Source organism: Alligator mississippiensis, chromosome 2, assembly GCF_030867095.1.
Source record: "Alligator mississippiensis isolate rAllMis1 chromosome 2, rAllMis1, whole genome shotgun sequence".
NCBI lineage: Eukaryota > Metazoa > Chordata > Crocodylia > Alligatoridae > Alligator > Alligator mississippiensis.
Genome location: NC_081825.1, coordinates 191,410,496 through 191,436,145, shown reverse-complemented (window position 1 = coordinate 191,436,145; position 25,650 = coordinate 191,410,496). Strand labels below are relative to the sequence as shown.

The 25,650-nt window shown below is 42.5% G+C and overlaps 1 protein-coding gene across 10 annotated transcripts in view; it reads right to left on the bottom strand.

Moving 5' to 3' along the window:
* The window catches only part of SERGEF (secretion regulating guanine nucleotide exchange factor), a 276,912-nt gene that overhangs the window by 230,294 nt on the left and 20,968 nt on the right, over positions 1-25,650 (bottom strand). The window lies entirely within an intron of this gene.

Genomic DNA, 25,650 nt, shown 5'->3' with positions numbered 1-25,650 from the left:
TCCCCTTCAGGATTAGAACCATGGTCTAGATTTGCAATTGCCCTATCACCAGTACATTGTACCAGAAACCAACCAACTGCTACAGCTGCCTCCATGCCAGTAGCTCTCATCCTAAGAACACCACCAGATCCATGGTCTACATCCAAGCTCTACATTACAGTTGTATCGACTGGGATGCACACCTTAATAATCTAGAGTAGGGATTCCTACAGTTACAGTACAATCCTAAAAATTGTAGTCACTCAAATCAACAGAGTCAGATTCAGACCCCACTCCAATCTACTACAATACCACCTCCAAGACAAGGACAATGGAATTCCTTTTGTTGTCATATATGGCCCCCAGCTTGAATACCTCAGACACATCAATGATCACCACCCACTTACAGTCCATCTCTGATGTCTACAGTAGACTGACAGGGTGATCCCCATATGCAAGAACGAATGAACGCCAATCTGACATCAACACCAGAGGGACAAACAAGCCTGTGGCAGAACACTTTAACCTACCTGGACTCTCCACCACTGACCTCAAAGTGACTGTTCTTAGCTAACAAAACTTTAAAAATGAACCTAAATGGGAAATTGCAGAACGTGAAATCATCTACAGACTTAATTGCCTTAAGCATGTTCTAAACGAGTCCAGGATTGGTAGATATACCATTACCTGGATTCGTTTTTATAAGCCCTGACTGAATTAACGATTTTGTTTCTCTATCCCTCCTATCCACCATGCCTTTCTCAGCTCTGCCCCCTCCTTCTTCCTCCCTGCTTCCCTACCCTTTATATTCTGGTCACTGTTTTCTATTTAGCAGCTCTGCTTCCTGAAGTCCCTTTGTAGCATCTGTTGAAGTAAGATCAAAGTAATATCCTCTATAATCCTGACAGTATAATAGAGAAGGATGGTGAAGGATACAGTGTCAGACAGAGAGACACATGGAAGGGTTATAAGCAAAATTCTGCAGACTTTGAGAGCTAGATTTCTAAGAACTTTCTCAATTTTTTTTTTCTCTTGTGGGGACATTGTAGTTGCCAGAGGACACAGAGTAAAACTAGAAGAGTTTTCATGGGTTTCAGCTGCTGGTGAAAAAGATTGGTCCTAATTTGGCAACCACATTAGCACTTGCTTCAGTCGATCCATATTTGGCAAAGTATTTGAATGTATCTTTGAGTGATTTGCCAAAGACAAACTAACTGCTGTATTGGAGGCTATCAGCTTAAAAAATAAATGCAAATCATAAAAATCTGTGCAACTGAAGTGCAAATTTAAGTGATAGGTTAGACAGGGAAAATACGATATTAATTTTGAAAGGGGCAAGATAAAAACATTGACGAAGACAGAGAAAGAGAGTTAAATTATCTGGACTGTGGCCATTTTTAATGCACAATATTTGATGTGCTAGTGTCACGTTAGAAACAATTGGCATTTGTAGACATGTTTGCACCGCAGCACCGGGTGCGGTGCATGCAGTTGTGTAACCAGCAAAATGCACATCAGCAGTGCCGTGGCAAGGAAGTTTGGCACCTGAGGCAAAGCCTGCAGCAGCAGCCAGCCCTCATCCTGTGCACAGATCGGGGAGAGGGAGGGCACATGCCCCCCGCCCCCCCCATGCTTGCCCAGGAATGCATGTAGCAGTGGGAGCCATCTTCCTCCCATCCCTGTACCCCCCCCAGACAAGCCACTCGTGGCTCCATCCCATGCCCTGCCTCAGCTGCGTGGCACCTGTTGGCATCCCTTCACTTCAGCACCCGGGGCAGTCGCCCCGCTTGCCCTGCCTCTCCTTGCAACAGTACTGCGCATCAGCACTGAAAAAATAGTGGTGACACACTTTTGAACTAAAACACCTTGGAGGCGTTTTGTTCAAAAGTGCACTGCCGCCACTTTCTGCGCACTGACGCACATTTTGCTGCTTATACAACTACACACAATGCAGCACAGTACGTGTCAGCTCGCATGTGGAGCAGACTCAATTAATTGAGTCTGCTCCAACCCGCTGAATCTCCAGTGCATTGCAGGACAAAAAGGTATGTGTATAAATGCCCAACAGGCCTAATTCATGCCTTAAAAACATAAGAACTGTCATTTACTGGATCAAGACCATAGGTCCATCTTGCCCAGTATCTTATGTCCTACAGGGGCAGACAGTAGGTGAAAAAAGGGAGAGTGAACTGGGTATGATCAGGGCTGGAGGGGACCCCACAAAATTATCTGGGCAGAATCATCCCTAACTAAACCATCCCAGCCAAGTGTCTGTCTAGCCTGCTCTTAAAAACTTCCAAGGATGGAGAATCCACAGTTTCGCAGTTCCAATGCTTGACCACTCTCACAGTCAGAAAGTTCCTCTTAATCTCCAAGCTATGATTCCCCTGCTGAAGTCTGAGGCCATTGCTCCTACTTCTGTCCCCTACAGCACAAGGAAATGCCCATCTTCTCCTTTCTATAATCACTGTTCAGATATCTGAAGACTTTTCAAATCCCTCTTCAAGTCTTCTCTTCTCTAGACTAAAGAATCCTAGTTTTTTCAGTCGTTCCTCATACATCATGCCTCCCAGACCGCCAACCATTTTTGTCACTCTCTACTGGACTCCTTTCCATCCGTACACATCCTTCTTGAAATCCAGGAACCAAAGCTGGACATAGTACTCCAGGTAAGATCTCACCAGTGCTGAACAGAGTGGAATAATCAGTTTTCTTGATCTGCATGTTACATTCCTGTTAATATAGCCCAGGACACTCTTGGCTTTTTTTGCAACAAGAGCACACTATTGCTTCATATTCAGCTTAACGTCCACTGTAAATCCAATGGTCCTTCTCTACGGTACTGCAGTGTAGCCAGTCATTTCCCAGTCTGTATTTGTGCTGTGATTAGCTTGTCCCAAGAGCAGGACTTTGAACTTGTTCTTTTTAAATCTCAGCAGATTGATTGCAGACCATTTCTCTAGTCTATTCAGGTTATTCTGGATCCTAGCCCTACTCTCTGGAATATCTGCAACTCCATTCAACTTGGTGTCATCCATAAATTTGCTAAGCATCCACTTGATCCCATCATCCAAATCATTAATGAAGATATTAAATAATACTGGACCTAAGGCAGACCCCTGAGGAACCAAACCTGATACCTCCTCCTTCAAACTAGACATTGAGTCATTGATGACTACTCACTGGGCACGTTTACATGTGTAATTAATGTGACTGAATAAACTCCAGTACAATTTGAGCCAGAATAAACTAATCCTGATGTTACTGTATACATGTGTATTTAAGTGTAGTAATTTACTCCACCATTGGATAATACCTGTGTCTGATGGGACTATCCTACACTAGAGTAAATTAATCTACTGTGCCCTAATTGCAGTGCTGTAGACAGTGATGCTTTACTGTGCAGTAAATTAGTCTACTTTGCAATAAAGTACATATATACACATACCCACCGAGTACATAATCCAACCAGTTATGTATTCACTTACAGTACTTTTTTCTAGTTTATATTTCCTTAGCTTGTTAATAAGAACTTTGTGAGAGTGTGTCAAAAGCTTTGAAAAAGTAAGGAATATCATGTCCGCTGATCTCCCTCCAGCCACAGGGCCTGTTTCTTTATCATAGAAAGAATCAGGTTGTTCAGGCATGATTTGATTTTGGTGAAACCATGCTGGGTGTTCCTGATCACCTTGTTCTCCTCTAGGAACTTCATAATTGATTCCTTAAAGACATGTCCCAGATACAGAGGTCAGGTTGACTGGTCTGTAGTTTTCCAGATATTCCTCCCCCTTCTCTTTGCCCTTTTCTAGCCATCTAGGACCTCACCTCCAAGAGTTCTCAAAGAGGATAGGCAATGGTTCTGAAATTACCTCACCCAGTTCCTTCAGTACCTTAGGATGCATCCATTATAACCCTGCTGACTTGAAAGCATCTAGATTCTCTAAGCAATCCCTAACCTGTTCTGCCATTACTCTAGGCTGTTTTTTTCTTTCCCTATCTTTACAGTCAAATGCACTCATTTGGTAGCTGCCCCTATTTGTGAAAACTGAAGTAATGAAGGCATTATACAATTCAACTTTCTCTGAATCACCCATAACTAGATTGCCTTCTGGTTTCAGTAAGGAACCTAGGATCTCTGTGGGCTTGCTCTTACTTGTGATATGCTTGTAAAATCCCTTTTTATTGCCTTATGTCTCTTGCCAGCTGCATCTCAAATGGTACCTTGGCCTTACCAATTTTCTCCCTACATGCATGTGCAATACTCTCATACTCTTCCCTAGTACTATGACTAAATTTCAACTTTTTATAGTAAGCCCTCATCTTATGAAAACTTATGCTATACATCTCTAATTTACTTAGTCTATAAAAGGTGCAAATCTACCCTTCCTTCTGCCTAGCTCAGGCAGGCATTATGCATCCTGAGGTAGAATTTTAAAACCACAAAGCAGAAGGGTTAAGCAATGCAATGCTGCATGATCCCATAACTGGATAGGAGTTACAATCCCTATTATATACACTAGAATGTTTGAATTAAACGGGATTGTGACAGGCCCTTGCCCTGCCACCTTGGGTGGACTGCACCTGAGCCTACTCACCTGCCACAACTGTATTGTTCACCGTACCTCTGGAGGTGGTGCTCAGTGGTTCCTATAGAGGCTCAGGATTACCTTCTTTGGTGTATCTTCTGTGTGGCTTTTCCTCCCCTACACCCCGCCCCTTTCCACTTGGGTGTTACTGAGGATCCAGGAAGCACCTTGACATAGTTGCAGGTTGTTTCTCATGTGACAGCTTGACCGAGCAAAGGCGCCACAGGGGCCTCCCCGTGGTTCTGTTGCTCTCCAAGAAAAATGTCAACACAAGAAGAACTTTAAACAGCTCGGTCTGAGTGGTGGGCAGGGCACCATTGCCCTCTGTGCCAAGCTGCTCAATCTCAAGAGCAGGGGATTGAGGGCCTGTCCTTCAACCCTTATTCCCCGTTGGGCTACTTGGGCTCTTTTCCGCAGCTCCTTCCCAGTCAACCAGTAGGCCAAGTGTACCAGGACCCCAGGGCATTCCCTCCTGGGCTTGTTCAGGGCTGAATATCATGGCTGTCCCCCACTAGCACACTTCAGGAGTGTGGCCACACTGTGGAGGTGCGTGGGGTTTCTGGGCTGTCCCTCCAGGGCTTACCCTTCTTGGATGCCCACTGGGCTGCACTCTCCCATCCCTACTTGACCTTTAATCCTCCAAGTGGTCCTTCTGCCGTGACGGTGGGCAAGCTCATCAGTGTGCCAGGCTGTCCATGAGCAGGGTTGAGAGGCTCACCATTGCCCCTAGGCTTCAATCCTCCATGGACAGACAGGCTCCTCTGGCTTGGTCCAGGTCATTTGCTCCTGGCACATGTAGCTGGCTCCCAGTGACCTGTAGGAGCTGCGCCCTGGTTTCCCCTGGCTGTCCCCTGTCCAAGGCATGCATGCTCCACTTCTGTGGGCTTGCCAGCTGGCAGGGGAAGCATCAGGTTGCTTCTGGGGGCGGGAAGTGCATCTGGCTCTGTCTCCTGCATCCAGATGCATCCACTCGTCCCCTTGGCCTCCAAGCTGGTTTTAAGTGCATGGCCTCTGGGTCCTGCGCCATTGGGGAATGGGCCCTCCAGCCATGGAGTGCCAGCTGCTTGATTCACAGCCCAGCCACGTGGGCTGCAGTGCTAAAGTAAGCCAGGTGGGGGCCTGTCACAAAGGTTTACAGAGGAAGTCAATACAACGGCTCCCCAATCAAGAATACCTTAGGATAACATGAACCAGCTGTTAGCTTCCAAGATCCTGGACCTTGTTTCCAATTCACTATAAGCCTCATTTTGCTAAGCTTGGAATTAAAGCCCCAAAGACAACTAGTTAACAAAACATCTCTCAGAAAGGAACAAGGATGAAATCTGGGAGAGGTTAGTGTGTGAGCAGCTCTCCAGACTGACTATGTAAAGGAGGTTGAAGAAATTAGGCTCCTAGATCACAGGAATGGCAAGCCTAAGGGAAAAATTACATAAGTATGCAGTATGCTTTATTATTTTTAAAAATACTTTCTTCTCTGAAATGCTTTTGTTCTAATAATACCTTACTTGAAAGCAGCTGTTTGATCACTAATTATTTGTCCTAGGGGGAACAGAGCTGCAGTATTTGAGACACATTTTCACCCCACAAGAGAAACAATGTCCCAAAGCCCAAGACCTAGAGAATACGTACGCGGAGACAAGGACATGTCAAAGATGCAGTTAGTTCAGTAACTAAGACAACGCATTCCTCAAAGGGAGAACCAAACAGATGCCCAGACAGAGAAGAATTTACATAGATGAGAATAGGCCCCTCTTTCTCAGTGTTTAGAACTACCATAATCCCATTTGCTAGGCAGTATAAACTCTGAAGAAACAATAGTCCTCACACTGAAACCTTACTATCTACAGAGAGATATTAGCACTGAAATTCTATTTTCATTCTGTAGGAGCAGAGTAAATTTGTCTTATTTCTCTGGCTTGACTTTTCAGTAGTTCTTCAACAGTAAACTCAAAGGCCATAAACTACAGCCTTCAAACACAATCTAGCACAATAAGATCCTGATGTTGGTTTGGGCCTTTAGACATGGTTCAAATACAAATAAGACAAGGAATTTGGAACAAGGGTAAAGAAACACACTGTTGGAATAAGAATTAATCTGGTAATAAACACTGACCCAATTCTAAATATCAGACTCTATCCAAAACTAAAATATCTCTTGTAATCCATAGCAGAAATAAATTATATGGCTTGGATTTTACTAATGCTTGATCAGGGCAGAAACATGCCCTGTGGCCCATGGGGTTCATCAAGGGACCAGGTATTCAGGGGCTGGGCCCACCACCAAAATGGTATTGGGGATGCATGTCAGCAGCAGCAGGGTAGGCAGTGAGTGACAGATGCACTGACCCCACAGTCATGGTCCTGGCCTTCTCTACTGCCATGCCTGGATCCAGCTTGCAAGGACCTCTGCAGTTCTGATGCATCCCAGGAGGTGGGATGAGTTTGACACCCCTGTGCTGGATGAATAAATGCACACAAAAATAAGAATAAAGCAACATGGTCCCACAAAAAGTAAGCTTACATTTAAAGTTACGTCGAAGCATGGAGCAACTTTTTCATGGAGAAGGAAAAAAGAGAACAAAACAATATACTAAGAAGAAACTATATAGGGAGAGAAAAACTGGAGGAGAAAGGCTGCTTACTATATGAATGAGTTTATTAGAATCTAGTGCTTATTTTGACTGAGTCATGTAATTCTCAAGCATCAAAAAATTCCAGTTAAGTCAATGGAATTTTTGCATCCACAAGAAACACAGGATTACAGCCTTGATACAGAAAAAAGTGTTTTGTTTTATGCTTTTGTGAATATTCTTGTCAATATAGAAAAAAATCTATATCCTATGTGGAATCATTAGTAGCACCTTAAAGAAAAAACACTGGGAAGATTAACAATTAGATTTAGTATACAAGCTTGATCCAAAACCCTCTCATTAATTTTAGTGGACTTCAACTCATGCCTAGAGTAACCATATGTCCCAGCTTAGCTGGGACAGTTCCAGATTCCATAGGCTAGTCCCAGCCAGCTGGTTAAAAGTCCCAGGCCAGAGCCTGGCAGGGAGGTGAAGCAACATGGTGTGCCAAGCAGGTGGCTGGGCAGGTACCGCTGCTGCTCTGCAGGGGCAAGGAATGTAAGGACCTCAGGTGACCACCTGTCTGCCTGCCTTGCTCCCACACCTACCGACACTCTTGCCTGCCTGGCACACTATACCACTCTGCCTCCCTGCCAGACTCTGGTCTGGGCCTTTTGACCAAGTGGCCAGGACCAGCCAATGGATCTGGGACTGCCCCAGTCAAACCAGGATATATGATCACCCTGCTCATGCCTTAGATCACTTTCCTATTCTTCACAGTTGGAATCATACAGAGTCTATAGCCCCAGTTCCCAGCTACACAAAAGGTGTAGTTTACATCCCTTTGGGCACATCTACATGTGAATTTAAGCATGACAATTTTAATGCACATTAAGTGATTTTTGGCAGGTGTCTACACATGCAGGGACTTAGCAGTAAAAGTTATGGCAACTGCAGGTATAATATTTAGGCATGATTAGCCTAATTTTGCCATTTTTAATGTTCATTAAGTGTGGACACATATAGACATGAACCAGTAATGCAAATTAAATTATGCTGATGTGCATTAATGCATCTCATGTAGACACACCCTTTAAGCTCTATTGTGGTGCCCAAATTAAATAAAAAGGGACTTCAGTATAACAGATACCAAGCCTAGCACTTAGTGGGCATTTACAGACATGCTGGGGGAGCAGGGCATTAATTACAGTGGCTCTGAGAGCCACCCTAATTATAGCACCTAGGACATCACATGTATCATCATCCCCACACTGAAAATGGTGGCAGGGGAGCTTTAACTAAAAATGGTGGTGGGCAAGTTCTTCCCCGCCACGCCAGGTCCTGCCTGCTGGGCTGCAGAGGCCCCCAAGGGAAGGGCAGCAGGGCAGAGAGCCCCAAGCCCACAGCAGGCAGCTTGCAGCAGCTCCCACCCCATGCAGAAATCTGTGGGGCCCGCTGCCCCCTCCCCCATGCTCTTCCTGGGAGTGCACACAGTGATGGGGAGTAAGACCCCCCGCCACCCCTGGATGAGCTGCCCACGGCTCCATCCCACTCCTTGCCCAAGCCCTGCAGCCGTATATTCTGGCCCTGGTTCTCAAGCCCCATGCACTGCCCCAGCTGGGTGGCAGCCCCAGCCCTGTCCAACTCTCTCCCACACTATGGGAGCTTAAATCCTCCACCCTCCCCCCCCCCCCTCCCAACCACCACTCCCAAACTATCTAGCTCAGTTCTATCTTTGAACTGCTGCTAAAAGTAGCATGTGCTCAGTAATGGAAACCAACTATGAAGGTATTAAAATGCAGCCAACACTAAGCACGACTATAAGGTAAATGGCCTGTATTGGGCAAACATGCTGATGGGAACCTACCAGAAGGATAGGTTAGTGCAGGGGTGGGCAAAATATGGCCCACAGGCCAGATCTGGCCCATGACCTGGCTGATCCAGCCCGCAGCTGTCCCTGCAATGTTCCACATGGGGCTGCAGCTGGGAATTGCATGCTGCAGCCAAGACGGGATGGGTGGGACTGGCTCCCCGCCTCCCACCATACCTCCTACACCCAGTCCCACACCCCCACACACACCCACACATACTCCCACATCTACACACACACCCATACATACCCACACCCTCCCACACCCCCACACCCCTACCATACCCACACCCACATCCTTCCCCACACCCCAACCACATACTCTACACCTACACCCACCCACACACACCCCACTCACCATACCCACACCCCACATATACACCCCCCACAGCCCACACCAACCCTGCATATGCACAGCCCCCACATACACCCCCTTATCTCCCCCACACTCAATATACAAGAGGAAGAGTGTATTTTGAGCTATTATGCAATTGTAGGTGACACACTACACCAGTGGTCACCAACTGGTCGACCTTGATCGACAGTAGATCTTGGAGCCTCTTGGAGTCAATCTGAGGCTGGGGTGGAGGACTGACTGCATGCATGCATGGTAGATCTTGGGTTGCTTTTAAATGCCAAAAGTGATCTCCTACTTTAGAAGGTCGGAGACCACTGCATTACACAAACACACATAAATTGGGGCCATAATAGTTTTTATTAATAAAATTAAAATAAGTTCTAGTAGATGTTTGATTTTTTTTAGCATATGATTTTTTTTTTCTGGTTTCAGGATGGCAACCCCCACTCCACCACCACCCCAAAAGGACTACTTTTGGGGCAAGCAGAGGGACTTCTGGCGGCAAAAGTCAGGAGTTAGGGGCGGGACTTCTGGTCCCAAGATGGCAACCAGGAGGCGGAGTAAATGTCAGAGGGTGGAGCTACCCCGGCAGCCCTTGACAGCTCAACAAAACTCATTAAGTGGCCCTCCAGCTGAAATAATTGCCTGCACCTGGGTTAGTGCAACCCGTCTGAATAAGATTCACAGTAGTGCCCACAGAGTGCAGTCCACCTCAGCGCTGACTCTTTTTCCAAGTCATGATGAGCCACTATACTGACTACATATCAACTTCCTTTCCACTCCCAGAGCTTTGCCTTTCTTTCCCATTTCCATTCCTGTTTTTTCCACCAGCTTTAAATGTCCAACAAATATCATAAAATGGGGCCCAAAGAGTTCACCCAGAATCCCTCTGTTGCACCCTCTCTCAGCCTGTCACATATTATTAGTGTGGCCCAGCCCTCGATGAGGTGCAGACAGACCAGGTTGCCCTATGCATCCTGGACATTTACATTTTTGGAGGATCCCAGGAATCATGACAAGAAAATCTGGTTGCAGTCATGAGCGAGGGGCTAATTAGCACATGGATCTTTTGTGGGGGTATTTGGAGCATACAAACATAATGAACAGAGCTGGGCCATGGGATAACAATGGCTTGAAATGCTGTTGACTCTGGTGGGGCCCAACCCAATGGACTATATGGTAAATCATGAGCCTTTTCGCTTTGGATTAAATCATGCATAGTTTGTACTGTATATATGAAGGTATCAAAGTGCTGCTTAAAATGGTATTTTTGGAGTACCTGTGCTAAAATTTGCAGCAACTTTAAAAAAGGTAAAATGCATCAATTCTGGATAAACTAAGTCTATGGGTACTGTATGCAAATTACTACAGGTATGTTTATTTCAAGATCAGCATTTTCAGATTTGTCCCTCACATCCATGTGCTCAGAGAGAACAGTGTCTGACAGTAAGGGGAGGGGGAAGAAGTTGGGGGGGTTGGGGCGCAGAGGGCAAGGGGCCACCTGACCCCCCCCACACACAATTATTTCTCCCCATTGTAGCAGTGGGAAGGGGTAAATGCAGTGCAAACCTCCAATAATTAGATTCTATACCTGGAAAATGATATCAAATTTATAAATTTTCTATATAGAGAAATTAATTATTGGCAGTTGGTTACATGAACTGTAAACTTATGTAGCTTCACCTTTCCACAAATACCGCTGAACCCATTACTGAACTGCCTTTGTTACAAAACCCTTGCAGCAATAAGTCTCAGCCCTAGCAGTAGATATCACTCAGCTTCTCACCAAATTGGTAGGCTTCAGTCCTATCTACACAAGAAAGTTTTCTATTGAATCTAAATGAGTTTTTAACTGAAAGAAATACCTACTACACATTGATCACCAACTTACATTCTCTCAAACTCGAGCTCTTTCTATAGTAATACCTTTAAGTCCCGAACATAAAACACCAGTTATGAGTGTTGCTAAGAGAAGTGACATTTTCCATACTCTTCTGGCTTTCTTTTCTTCAGCTTGGTCTTTCAATTAAGCAATAAAAACTTTAGTATAACCCAAGCTAAATCTTGTCAGAGTCCAAACTAATTTCAATTCAACTTTTAGAAGAAATAGATTTAAACAGAAAACTGTTACAGAAAGTGAAATATCTTGCCACAAGCATATTTTTCTTAGTCTCTTCATATTAAAACTTAGCTCTTCCACACCAGGCTTAGAAAATATTAGCCCAAGAAGTGAATATATAGTTAAATATAAATAAATAGTTCTCATCTTTTGGGCTGATATTTTCTAACCCTGGTGTGGATGAGCTAAATGTCAGTGTAAAGTGTAATGATAGACAGACAGACAGATATATGAGACAGAATAAGTTAGAGCAAGGGATAAAACAAATAGAATGAAAAATCAGGTGATTTTAACTAAAGCTTAATACTGCTCCAGAGAAAACAAAAGACATGAAGCAGGCATGCATCATCATGTGTAGGATTCAGTTCTTTCTCTTGAAAGGAAATTTAGTCTCCTGGCACATCGATTGTGTAATTATGGGTACTCTGCATTTCCAAACCCAGAGAAAATCATGTACTTTCAGTTTGGGCAACTTAATTTATATCAAAGAAAAACAACAAATATGTGAAAAGACTAAAAAATGAATGTTCCAGGAGAGAACACAGTCCACAGCATAGGCAACAAACAACATCTTTCCTCTTTCAAATGGCAGCTGTTTTAGCAGACTGGCAGACTCCTCAGAACTGAAGAGGCACATTACATTGAGAAACAACACTAAAGCAACTGCACAGACAAAAGAAGCAAAATCAGGTACCACCTCAGTACCATCCCTCTTGCACACTTTCCCTCCTTCTCTGTACAGACACTTCTCAGGATGTCATTTACGTAGGGATGTGTTAGAAACAGCGTGGCTAGTTTTGTTTAATTTTATGCTTCTTGATTACAGGCACTCAACATTTAAATTTAACTGAGAGACTTTTAAAAATCTGTTCTCCAAACTGCATCTAAATTTCGGCTTAACAGTTTACTTTTAAAACACATTTTTATTTGGGAAATATTCAAGTTCAAATAAGAGTTGTGATAATCCAATTTTACTGACTGCATGCCACTTAAATTTCTATTTTGGGAAAGATCTATCATATTCAACAATTATTCAGTTTACTGCATCCACTCAAAAGTTCAAAGAAAGGAGGACTGTGGGAGCAGAGTTGCTTTGTGAATTTGACTTGAATTACTTTTCTGCTATTGTTAACAAGCTACTGCTGAGAAACAGCACACAGGGATAACTCAGAATGCTTAATGGAAACCTTTTAGGGAAACTCAAAATATATGTACATGTCAAACTGGATCTGCTCACTGGAGACAAATCTGTAGAAAAAAAAAAATCAAGATTGTAAGCAAAATCATACAAAAGCATCTCCTAGCAGGGCGTAACAACCATCATGGCACTGCAGAATCATAAAACATGCAAATTAAATAACAAAAGCTATAGCACAGTAACAATCAGAAAAACAAAAATAGCAGCACTTGAGGAAATGCACACAAGGTAAGGGAGCCAGAATATTCACAACTATCCCAAGTATGTAAAATTAAGAATAATGCCAGCAGAAGCTACTGATTCCCTACACTTGAAAAAGTGCTGTAATAATCCTTGCCTCTATATTTAGACACTATGGTTGCCTGCAACCCACATACATACCATTTTTTAAATGAAATTCAAGACTTCAGTGTGAGTGATCTTAAAAAAAATCTGCATACAGCTTCATTGTCACACTCAGTAAAGATGACTGATGACATAAATGTATATTCTAGAGAGTCTCATACTATATGCCCACACAAGCCAAAATCCACTAACAGGTTTTATTTATATAGCTTCTATTAAAAGAGGTATAAGAAGTATAAAAACCTAGAAACATATAAGGGTGGAACTACAGAAAGAGGACTAGTTCTCACAAAGATGAACCTAACACACATACCATTTCCTAAGATTAGAAAAGTACAAAATTAGCTTTAACCGAAGCAGTAAGCTTCACTCTAGAATAAAATACAATTAACAGTCTCTTTCTGCTCCTTCAGGCAAACACAAGGGGAAATAAACTGATTTTGTACCATATTCTGAAAGTGAAAGATGCATGATCTGGTTTTATCATGTTAGGCAAACAAAATTTCAGTCAGGACACTCCACAGAAAATGTCCAGATCTCCATCCATCAAGCTCCAAATCTATACAACTGCAGCACAACAGACAGATGATCGAAACTGTTGCATCAAGACAAGGAGAGAGATGATCTTTCAGGTAGAGACAGCTATGCATAGCTTGAAAGTTAAGAGTAGTCAGATGACAGTTAGATGTGAAAACAGATAATTGCATGCTTAGTTCCTGGACCTGAGTGTGCAACTTTAGAGGCTTGTTTGAAAAAGCAGGCAACAAGTTCAACCGAAGAGACCCCAAATTAACAAAGTGCTTTTACATTCTTCTCTAGATTTCTATGCAATTTTACTACACTAAACCAGTATTGTTCTATCGTTGCTTAGATTCATATATAATAGCATTCCTTACTGCGAGACCTCGCATCTGTAATTCAGGGATATAACCTAGAGAAAGGGCTGGAAGGTCAGAGGCCTGAATTCTCTTTGTAGCTCTGCTACTGTCTGGTTTTGTGGCCTTCTGCAAGCCACTAAATTTCTATAGCCCCTATGACCACTCTGCATAGTGGGTGTATTTTTTATTTTTTTTATAAATAACTTTGATCAGCAGATGGAAAACATCAAGACTGATTGCAACTGACTCTCAGAATGGCAGCCCATAATCCTATGAACACTAACTTGCTTCTGATTTCAGTCCAATTCCTTGGAGAGCTAATACAGCATTTCACATCTTCCTTCAGCCAGCTGTCTGCCAAGAATAGAATCACTGAGTAATACACCATACAGTTCCCATCAGCCCCTCCTGCCATGGTTTCCATAAACTATGTTTGAACATAAATAGGCTGCACTCTAGAAAAATAGGCAAGGTAAAGTGGCACCTTATAGACCAATTAATTCAGACAGATTCAGCTTTTGTGAGCAACAGCTTACTTCATCAGATGCTATACAGAATAGTACATGATCAATCTGTGGTGAAATTGGGAGCCTGGTATGGATTTAAGGAAGAAAAAGGAATTTTCATATATGCCAAATATGTTTATTACTGTTCCAGTAATTCTGGACAATCCATAGATTTCTTAAGAAGCTTCTGTAAAACTTCTATGAAGGTTTCATTCTGGGCATTTTCAGAAACATTAAGAATGATGCTAAGGTTCTCAAACTTAAAGTCTGAACCACAAAAAAACTGACCAAAAAAGCCAGAGCAAGAACTTTAAACAGTCAATAAAGTCTAAATGAATGAAGGTCAGATAGCTCAAGGTCAGGATAGTCCATTTATCCTTCAAAATGATCTATAGTACAACTGGTACCTACAAACAAACTTTATTATGTCACTATGGGTGCACCGATAAAGATTTTTCAGGCCGATACTGATGGCCGATACCTATTTGATTGCCGTTATGCAGCCCCACAGCTTGGAGAGCAGCATCCGGCTGGGAAGTTTGCTGGGGGGAAGGGGCAGGGGGAGAGAAGAGATGTGGGGGGGGCAGATAAAGACCCCCATAGAGAGGGAGGGAGTGGGGCTGGGGCAGGGGCTGCGGGATGGAGCTGCACAGCTCATCTGGGGGGGTGGATCCTGCTGCTACTCACATTCCCAGGTGAGGCATGGGGGCCATTTGTCCCCCAGATCTATGCGTGGGGCGAGGGCAGGCTGCCGCTGTGGGCTGGGGCCAGGGGCAGTGCTAGGCTCTTCTCGGTGGGGGGGCTGTGCTGGGGATGCGCTCATGGTGGGCAGCAGCAGTGCTGGGGTGGGGGCCTGGGGGGGGGGGGCTACAGCCACCCCAGAATTCACTGTAGCCCCCCACAGGCCCCTTCCCAGCACCGCCCCCCAGCCCCATCCCACAGTGGCAGCCCACCCTCACCCCGCGCACAGATACAGGGGGCACACACCCTGCATGGCTCCCCTGAAGGTGCATGTAGCAACGGGAGCCCTCCCCACCCCCGCACCCACCCAGAGGAGCTGCACAGCCCCATCCCATGCCCCACCCCAGCTGGGGAGCACCTGCCTCTGCCCCAGCCCCACTCCCTCCCTCACCACGGGGCCTCGATCTGCCCCTCCACCCCCCTCCCTCCCTCCACCCCTTCCCCCACAACAGACTTACCAGCTAGACGCTGCTCTCCAAGCTGCCGGGCTGGCCATATATATGTTGCAGCTGGGCACATGCACGCAGCATTTATCAGCAACATTATCAACCACATCAGCCAAAAAAAGCCAATTGCCAATAATGTCAATTTTCCTTTTATTGGTGCTGATACAATATGGACCGATACATCAGTGCACCTCTATATGTCATCTAAGTGCATTTTTACATGTGGCATGAGTCTAAGTGGCACACTGACTTGTCAAGGAGAGCACAGTACCTCCAGAAATAACCCCACCAAGTCAATATTAAAATAAATCTACTTATTCAGAGCAAAACCAAAATAACATTACGTTACTTTTTGATAGAAGCCCCCAGCTCTGTCACAAAATTCCTGGATGATCTTGGGCAAATCATTTAATTTTAAGTTCTCAGTCTTCTCCTTAAATGTTCTAATCTGTTCTCCCTCCTTTTACACACTTTGTCTAGTTAGAATAGAAGCCCCCCACCCCCCAAAAAAATCAATAATCACTTTTGAAAATTTAAGACAAAAAAGGTGCCCCATGAGTCACAGTATTATTGCTATATTAAACCAACACTTCACCCATGTAAAACTCACAGCCAAAAATATTACAAGATGATGATTCAGTTAGAAGTACTAGTCAAATCAATCCTTAATGTATATTGTGCAATCTCACCATTCTCTGTCAAACTTCATGTCTTGAAGTATCACCTTGATTTCATAAAGATTGCAAAGATATATTTTCAGTTGTCACACAGAATCAGTAACATCAAAATTATTTTATGGTACTCAGCAGTAGATAACAACTAGCATTAGCTGAAATCATAACTCTCTGGGTTATGACAAGCTTATCAAGCAGATCAATGCAAAGTAATGTGCAATTATTTTGTTTTGTTTTACTCTTATTAGAAATCATGTTATAATGATCATCACAACACCCCCATTAAAACAGTGCTGCATAGAAATGCCTTCCCACAATGTATATCATTATATAGCATTCAATATATTTGTTTCCTAAAGCCCATCATTTCGGCTATAACATGTGAAAAAGGTTGTGCACAAAACTGCCAAAAAAATGCTCGTTAAAATTTTTTAGGGTAAGCAAGAGGTGTTCTACAGTCGACAGGTTTCTATTTATTATGTTTGTATGATACCAAATCCACCTTCATTGGGGTCTTGGTTTTTATCCTACTTGTTTTAAATCAGTCAAAATATAGTTCTTGTGTTCAGTCATAATATAATATTCTTCTTTTCCTGGCCCAATAAATCAAAGTCCCACAATGCCTTATAAAAGTATTAAAATAATTAACAAATACATAAGGAACTATATGAAATTATTCTGCCAATATTTTTTTAACCAAACTCTAGTCATTCTGTCACTCCTCAACATCCCTTGACCCTAACTGTCACACTGCCTTGAGCACCTGCTTCCAAACTGCTTCCTGATTATACTGTATTGCATATGGGAAGAATGAACACATTTTTCTCCCAGATAGCCTTCAGACAAAGTGACCTTAGCAGATATAATACATGAGCAAAAGTCAGCCAAGAACAGTTTTCACCCACAAACCCCAACTTCCATTGTTTTTCTTTCTGCTCTTTCATTTTCTGTTTTAATTTAATTAATCTCTAATATTTTATATATTCTTCAAAATCTCAAAAATCACTTCACCCTCCCAGAAGCTCAACTGTTGTGCCAAGAGACTCAACTTTGATTGTCACTAACTGCCACTGAATGATTGTCACCTTCTTTCAGTCAACTTCAATTTATAATCTGCCTGCTCCATATTTAAGAATGTTGTTGAAACTTTGTTCTACACTAGAGTGAAATTATTTCAATGTTGCTATACCAAATCCTTTTCAACCATTCTGCAAGTATAACAATTCAAATGTTAATACAAAAAAAGGCAGAACTGCACACACCAACAGGCCAAGGATAGCAGATACAAGTTATTGGGTCTTATGCATATGCATGGAATGGGAGAGATGTAATTAAATAATGTCTTTATGAGGAAAAGGGCAGAGAGAGATTTGAAAGTAAGAATTTCTCCTAAGAAATTTTACCTTTTGGGAAAGGAGCTTGAAAGGACAGGTCAGTAGGCAAAACCACCAGCTGTGAAAGGGTGAACAAGGCGCACACACAGTCCCTTTCCTTGGAAATTAATTTTACGGGTTAATCAGTAAAAGAGTCCAAATCCAAACAAGCCATTTGGAAGGGCAAGTGCCAATTGAATCTATGAAGTCCCACCCCTTTATGAACACAAAACACTTCTCAGAATGCACCATTTCTCCTCCAAGAAGACCACAAGAGAGAGAACTTATCACATGTGACTGATGTTAGTCACATCCCTTAATGCATTACTGGAACATGCCCAAATACTACCGTGAGGAATAGGATATGGAGGTGAAAAAAAATGAAGAGAAAACCTTTTCAGGTTCCTATTAGTCACCTGGGAGCAGAAATCTACCGCACTAGGGAGTCGTCCTCTTCGCCATTATATCCCCATACTCAGTCACCCATGTAACTAGCACAGACCTATCAAACACTGGGACTTACAAATCATCCCCTGACATGCGTGATCTTCTGATTGAAGTATCAGTGTCAGGTGATCAGGGTTTTATGTTTGGCCAGATCTCCAGCAACTCATGCCACTTGCCTGTGTCTCAGTTATCTTCCCAATTGCAAAATGCATGCCCTATCACCTATTGCCCTCACTAGGAAGTTGTGAAGCACCCAGATGTCTTCTTGTGAGGGTCAATATGTCAATACAGAGCTCTACTCAGTAAGAGCACTGTTATATACGCTAGTGCATTTTAAAGACTAGGGAATTACTCTTCAGAAGTATCTTTAATCGAGTAAGGACAGAAGAACACATTAGAAAGCATGAGTAGGTTACAAGGATGACTCAACAACAACAAAGAATAAGAAAAAAAGAAAATATGGGTGCAGTCATCAATATCCTCACCAGAATAATAAGGATGCAAAACAAGATCATACCAGCAGGAAAAAGGTGGCTACCCATGCTGGTCTTTAGTCAGGCAAAAAACAAGGCAGAGCAGCACCTTAGGGTGCATCCAGATGAGAGTGCACATGCATTTCCCCTAGTCCAACCTAGTTGTGCTGCTACTACTTGTCCCCAGGGAACACCCCTGCACGTGCACTGTGGCATGTGGCAAATTGCCCTGGGTGGGGTAACGCTGGCCCCAACAGCCTTAGCTGGGGTCCTGAGGCCTCCTGGGGCTGCAGCAGCATTGCTCCAGGTGCTCAGAGCCTGGCTGGCAGCCAAAACATGGCTCTGGCCAGCTAGGCTCGTTTCAGGCAGTGCACACTGCAGCCACATGCACCGCTCCGCTTTTTTTTTTTTTTTTTGGACCATTTTGAGGAAACAACATAATGAATCTTTCCTTAATGACAGTCCATGGAAGTGCTAGCATTTGTATAAATCTAAATTCTAGCTGGTCAGCCCTAGATGCCCAATAGAGAAGGGTTACCTCTATTGTGGGCTCTTGTGGCTACATCCTGCTTAGTGACTATGCCCTGTTTAAACTTATTCTCAAAGCAGTCAATTTTCTGGTGTTTCTGTTAGAATACAGCAACTCTGGAGTTGGAGACAGATTCCCGTAACAATGGAGGCTTTACTGGCGCTATGCAAGAGCCACAAAAGCAGCATTCAGACTCCCATAGAGCTGCTGCATATTACAAGTCTGACCAGGCATCCTTTGTCTGCTGCATCACTGTCAGGATTGCTGCCAAGGCTTTACTCAAAGTAGTACCAAAAAGGACCCTTAGTGGTCTGGAGCTGTACTGCTCAGACTACAGGGACCAAGTCCATCATTGGTGTAATTCCACTTAGCTATGTGTACATGAAGCTTTTTGCATTACTTCGCAGTGAATTGGGATGGCCCTACCTAACAGTAACTAGAGTCAGAGAAAGCAAATGCTGAAACAATAGCCAGAGGTATCTTGGGTAGGAGGGGAAGGTAGCATTCCCCTGTGGTTCAGCAAAGTAGAGCTACTACCATAGCCACAAGCCCATACAGCTCTCAGGCAAACAGAGTCTGACTCAGTTTGGTTATGTAGGTCACTAACATGCGGCAAAAAGCTTCATCAGACTAATTGATGCAAAGCTAAGGGACATCCAAGGAAGTTCACATTTGGTAAAGTGTTTGGATTGAAGATTTAAAATGCTACTGGATATGTTTTCAGAAGGGCTGATCATGTGTTTTTCCTCTGAGATTTCTTAGCTGTAGCCAGATTTGCATAGAAGGCAGAAATAGCACTGTAACTGTACTGCCAAGGTAACTCCCTCTGGGTAAAGAAGATGGGAATTCTTTAGCTGTATCAAGAATTCCTTTATTTCAAGCTCAACCAAAACATAATTTCATTTGATAGCACATGAAAAATAGATTAGTAAATTTATTCAGGAGAATACTTAGATAACAAAGCAGCTCAGATTAAAGAAGCTTATTTATCAGCTTTAATAAGGAACTAATTTGTTTTGAATTGAAGATGATGATTCACCTTCTTGCAAATCTTAAAAAGACTCTTCTCTCTTGCTATATTTAGAATTGCCTTCAAGTCAGAGAAGCTGTATTCTTTTCTAAAGCAGCCTTATTTCCATCTTTAGCTTTACAGGACATAGCTTAGTTTTCTTTTGAAACATTCAAAAGGTAATCTCTGGAACCACCTTTATCTTCATGCAGTTCCTCTCTGATTGATAAAAAAAAGGCTTTGGGAACAGCCACAAATGAAAGCTGACACAGTTATGCAAGGTGATATAATGGGGTCACTTGTGTTTAATCAGGCAATGCTTATTTCAAAGATGCCTGTTATAGGGATGCCTTTTGCAGCCTGGAACATTTTGCTGGCAAGAAGTGGTATATTGTAATGGCAGACCAGAGGCATAACAAGGAATTTTATCACCCTGGATGGGGAGGAGGGGAAAGAGTGTTTGGCACCAGAAAGCAAGCAGGGGCTGACCGCCTCCTCGCACACGAGCCGCTGCCACAGCTATGGCATGAACTCCCAGTGGTCTGCTTCTGCTGTGGTGCCCGTTGCTGCAGCAGCACAGGCACGCACTCTAAAAATCAGTGCCCAGAGCTGGTACCCCAATCACCCACCCATACTTACATAACTGACGTAGAAACTGAGGCAAGGGGGTCTTCATCAGAGGTATACTTTTTCAAGAGAGCAATACAGATGTTGCCACCTAGAGCACAGGCATTGCTTCAAACAAAACTTGTGCCAGAAAATGTCACTTGATAGAGATATCATCACAGAAATGGGGACTCAAAGCAGAAGTAGAGGGGGAAGCAAGTAGCCTGTCTGGAAAGGCCTTTGCTAGCTGCTTAGATTCTGTGCAAGGGACTGTGAAACCCAAAATCCACAGAGAGAAGGATAATCTGATGGAGACAACTCCATTTAAAAAGGAGAGAAAAATCAGAATGAAAGCAGATCAGTTAAGCTGAAGGTGGATGTATAGGCTATGGCACATTCTGTAGAACAGCCTTGACAAGTCAAGCAATTCATGATTAAAAAGAAAATGGGAAAAAACCTCACATGTTGCTGAACACCAATCTGCAAAACTCTACCAATAAACAAGAAAAAAAATAGAGTGTTTAAAGATCAGGCCAGTGTAAATGAAAGAGACAAAACTTAAAATGTAACTGGGGGAGAGCCGAGAAACAAAGAACAAACCTGCTGCATTTGCTCTTTTCAGACAATAATTTCCCGGGACACATTTAAAGTGTCAAATCACAGCAGCCAAAAAACAAGCCAACTAGTCCAGATCTCCAGATGATTTATTTCAGCATCAGGACTGTCCCATTTATGTTTTAATGTTCTATTTGCTCTGCAGTCAATCCATGTGAGCAAGTATGGATCGAAATGTATTTAGAGAAAAAGCAAGTTAAAACAGCAGAATTTGCAATATTACATGTTACCAAAAGTGTTCAACTTATTTTGTGTCTCCATTGAAAGAATCTCATTTACTGCCACTCTGGCAACAGTTGATTTTTTTTCCTGATCAGCATGAATACATTGAAAAAAAAATCTAAGAAGCCTAAAAGTATTGGTACTTTTGTACCAAGTACTGGTACTGCCATAATGTTTCTGCCCTGGGGGCCAGGGAGTATTAGACCTTAATATATAGAAACTTCTATTTTAACTCCTATATTTTGCTATTATTTAAAGCTTAGACTATGTCCAACCTCTCGGTCATCCCATACAAAGTCCAATATAAAACCCTTTCCCAAAGTCATGTTTCTACCTTCCCCAGGAAGTGAAGAACACTACTGACATCATCTTTCCTGCTCTGCGCTCCCCAAAACTGAGTATTTCCTCTCATTACCTCAGTCTGGCTCCTACAGATCCCTCTTAAACAGTTTCTGATTTCCAAGTTAACAACCTCCATACTACGAGACTCATGCACCATTTCATTCTTTGCTGGGAAAAGGTAACATAATGGGAAAAAAATTATCATAGCAGTAATACAATATTCAAGAATGCCTAAAGGCCAGTATTTAAAGGAAACTAGATAATTGAAGATAGGCACCTAGTCAGATTTTCCCAAAGTACTTTCCAATGTGCTTATTCGTCACCAGATCCATTAGAGTTGGGCACTGTTTGACTTCAGGAGCAATTAAACATTTGAGTGCTTTTGAAAAAAGCTCACTAGGCACCTTTCCACATCTTTGCGTATCAACAACCCTTAAAAACCTGGCCCAATGGGATTTAGGAGCCTAAGTTCTATTTGTTTGCTATGGCACTTATTCTTCTTGGTGCCTAAAAATGGGACTTATGCCACTAGCTGGTTTTTAATATTTTACCACAGATGGTAAAGGGGTCCTAACTTCAACTAAATTTGATTCAAAGGTTCATGAGGAAAATGATTACTCTATTACTTAATCAAAATAACATGACTATGAAAAATAGTCACTGTTAAGGAGATCATGCTTTCAGCATTTGCTGATGACTGCAACTTTGTGAAACTTTAAGGTCTGTAAAAACACGCTGCCTCTCCCCATGTTCCCAGAGCTCCAGAGTGCTGCTGCCCTTCTCTTTTGGTCTCTGACCATCTGGCTCTTTCCTCAGGTTCAGAATGGTTTCAAGCAGGTATGTTTTACTGAATTACAGATATTTACTTTTATATTATTTTAAAATGTGATTTTATAAAGCTTTTAACGGTATACTATCATTACTAAATTGTCTGTCCCCCATGCCCCTAATTCCGTACAATCCTGAAATTTGAAACAGATAAAAATCGAAAGAAATGCTTAAAAATAAACATTGATTTTAGCCATTGAAATTATAACAAATTAAAAAATAAAAATGAAATTCTGCCAAGCCTACTCATGAACTACAATGGCTATTAATGAGTGTCTACTACTAGCATGCTTCAATTGTTGTTTCCCAGTGGTGTACTGCTTTCCTTCATTTGGTGGCACCAATGGTCTGTAATGTCTCACAAACTGAAGCAGAGGCCATTCTCTGCTCAAGAGGGTTGTTTTTGCTACTGTTCCAGACTTCTGGAAATTTCAGCACAAGCTGACCTTTAAGCATGAGCCATCCCATTGAAATCGCACTACTCATCTGCTTAAGGTTATGCACCTGCCTAAGCACTTTGAAGGATTCCAAGCCCAGCACAAGTTCTGGACCTTGGACTAGCATAATAATTTTGACTTTCAGCAGTAATATTGATCATTCCAGATGTGCATCCCCTTCTTAGGCTATGACTTGAATTAATTAATTGGAGCATAGGAACAGTCATATCAAGACAGACTCTCTAATCCACAGCTAATTCTGCAAAGGCTTAAAACAGAGGTTTAGGAGTAATACAAAAACAACCCCAAGGAATTTTCTGGTCTTTCCCTACCTGGCAATCTTATCGTGTAGCATAGAGATAGGCATAAGGATTCTTGCCCTTTGTATACATTTCAGCCTGGCTAATATAATGACAGCTACTATCTTTATTCAGTAAAAGTATTAAATTCTTTTGTTCATTTTCCGTAGCCATTTGCCAGCATAATGTGTTCCAACAGCAAGTTCTATAAGCCATTTACATATTAACAAAAATATTATTTCCTATTACCCATTTTATTTCTGCTCCACCTCCAGTGAGATGGGTGACAAGTGTGAGTACTGCAGTCTACCACTTTATTTGCTTGGACTTTTCACAAAGGGTGTTATCTTAGTGTACAAGTGGTGTAACAAAAGAAAGCAGAAAGAGCAAGCACATGTAAGCAGAAAGTGAGTATAAAGCTATATCCAATTAAAGGGGGAGGGGAAAATTCCCCACCTACTACATCTTACAGAATGATGCCTTCACAGAGCAGGTGACAGCTGAGGTAGGTGGAATGATCCTGACTAAGACAGTGGACCAAGACTCAAAACATTCAGGTTCTCCAAACTAAAGAACCCTAATTCTTTCAGCCTTTCCTCAAAGGTCTTGCTTCCCAGGACCTAAACATGTTTGTTGCTCTGCGCTGAACTATTTCTAACTTGTCTACATCCTTCTTGAAGTAAGGAACCCAAAACTGGACGCTGTACTCCAGGTGTGGTCTCACCAGTGCTTAGCCAGGTTGTATTCATGCACGCAATTAATCTGTCCTAAGTGAAGGACTTCACATGAGTCCTTGATGAATCTTATCATATTGATTGCAGACCATTTCTTCAATTTATCCAGGTCATTCTGGATCCCAGTCCTACCCTCCAGACTATCTGCAGCTCTGCCCAACTTGGTGTTGTCCACAAATTTGCTAACCTTGCACTTCATCCCATTGTCCAAATCATTAATGAAGATATTAAAGAATAAAGATTTAAAAAGCTATGAAACAATAAATAATAAAAGAATGTCACAGTAGTGCAGTTCTCTGCCTGTAAAATGGAGATCTTAGCCCTTCATCCCTGCAATAGCTGAGAATATGCATTAATTTTCAGAACTCCACACCCTGTGAAGTAGTTAGGAAAGGGTTATGTAAATACCTACACTGACAGAGGGATAGAATTCAAAACTCCAGCAGTATTAGGTAGTTTAAAGAAGATATATTTGATTTTTTTCAGCCCACAAACACAAGATTTTTTTTAATGCACAGACGAGCTACAAACCTAAATCCCATTCCCCAGATTTTCTTAGTACTTTATATTTTTAATAGTTTTTCATAAGATTTTTAAAATCACTTATGGGCTCTATAAAACAATATAATCATATTTTGGTGCATTTGTATAAACACAAAGAAAAACTTTTAGTGCTGTTTGGCCACCATATCTTTATCTAAATCAATCTCAGGAGCTTATATAGCCTTCACTACTATACTATTTGAGTGTCTTCAGATTCCATATCACAGCGCCTCTCTGAAACAGGGAAGCACTATAATACACACACACACACACTTTGTATAAAATGTACTGTTATAATATATGTATTATAAATATAAATAAATAAATGTGTGCTTGTACACACTTATAATTTGCTACCTCACTTGACAGATGGGGAAATGAGACCAGCAGTTGGCGACCACCCTCAGATGCTGCCGGCGGTGTCAGAGGCGGGCCGGAGGGGTAGCAAGCAGTGACTGCCTGCAGGCTCTGCCAGCAGCGTTGGCGGCGCTTTTCGCAGGGGGTGCACCGCCAATCTCAGGGGGTACACGAGCACCCATGTGCGCCCCTATGCATTGCCAATGGTGAGAAGTTTTCAAACAGCCTTATTTCTTTCCAAGGAAAAGGCTAAACCATACACTAGAGAGAAAACACCTGTGGATACGCAGGTGAACATCTTACCAAGGGGTAAGAGGGAGCAGAGCTTTTTTGTGAATGAGCTGCTCAATGTAGTAATTTTCTGTGTGCATGTTCCTACCACGTAGCGAGCAAAAGCTATGCTGCAGCAACTTGCCCCTTTTTCATGACAGGAAAAATGTAAGTGCTTCCACCTACGGCAATAACTTTACGATATAAAAGGGCATCTTGATTGGTGCCTCAGTATAAGGTGTTTCAGCCACAAGCCTCTTAAATAAGCCAAACCCTATAACAAATATGCCTACACA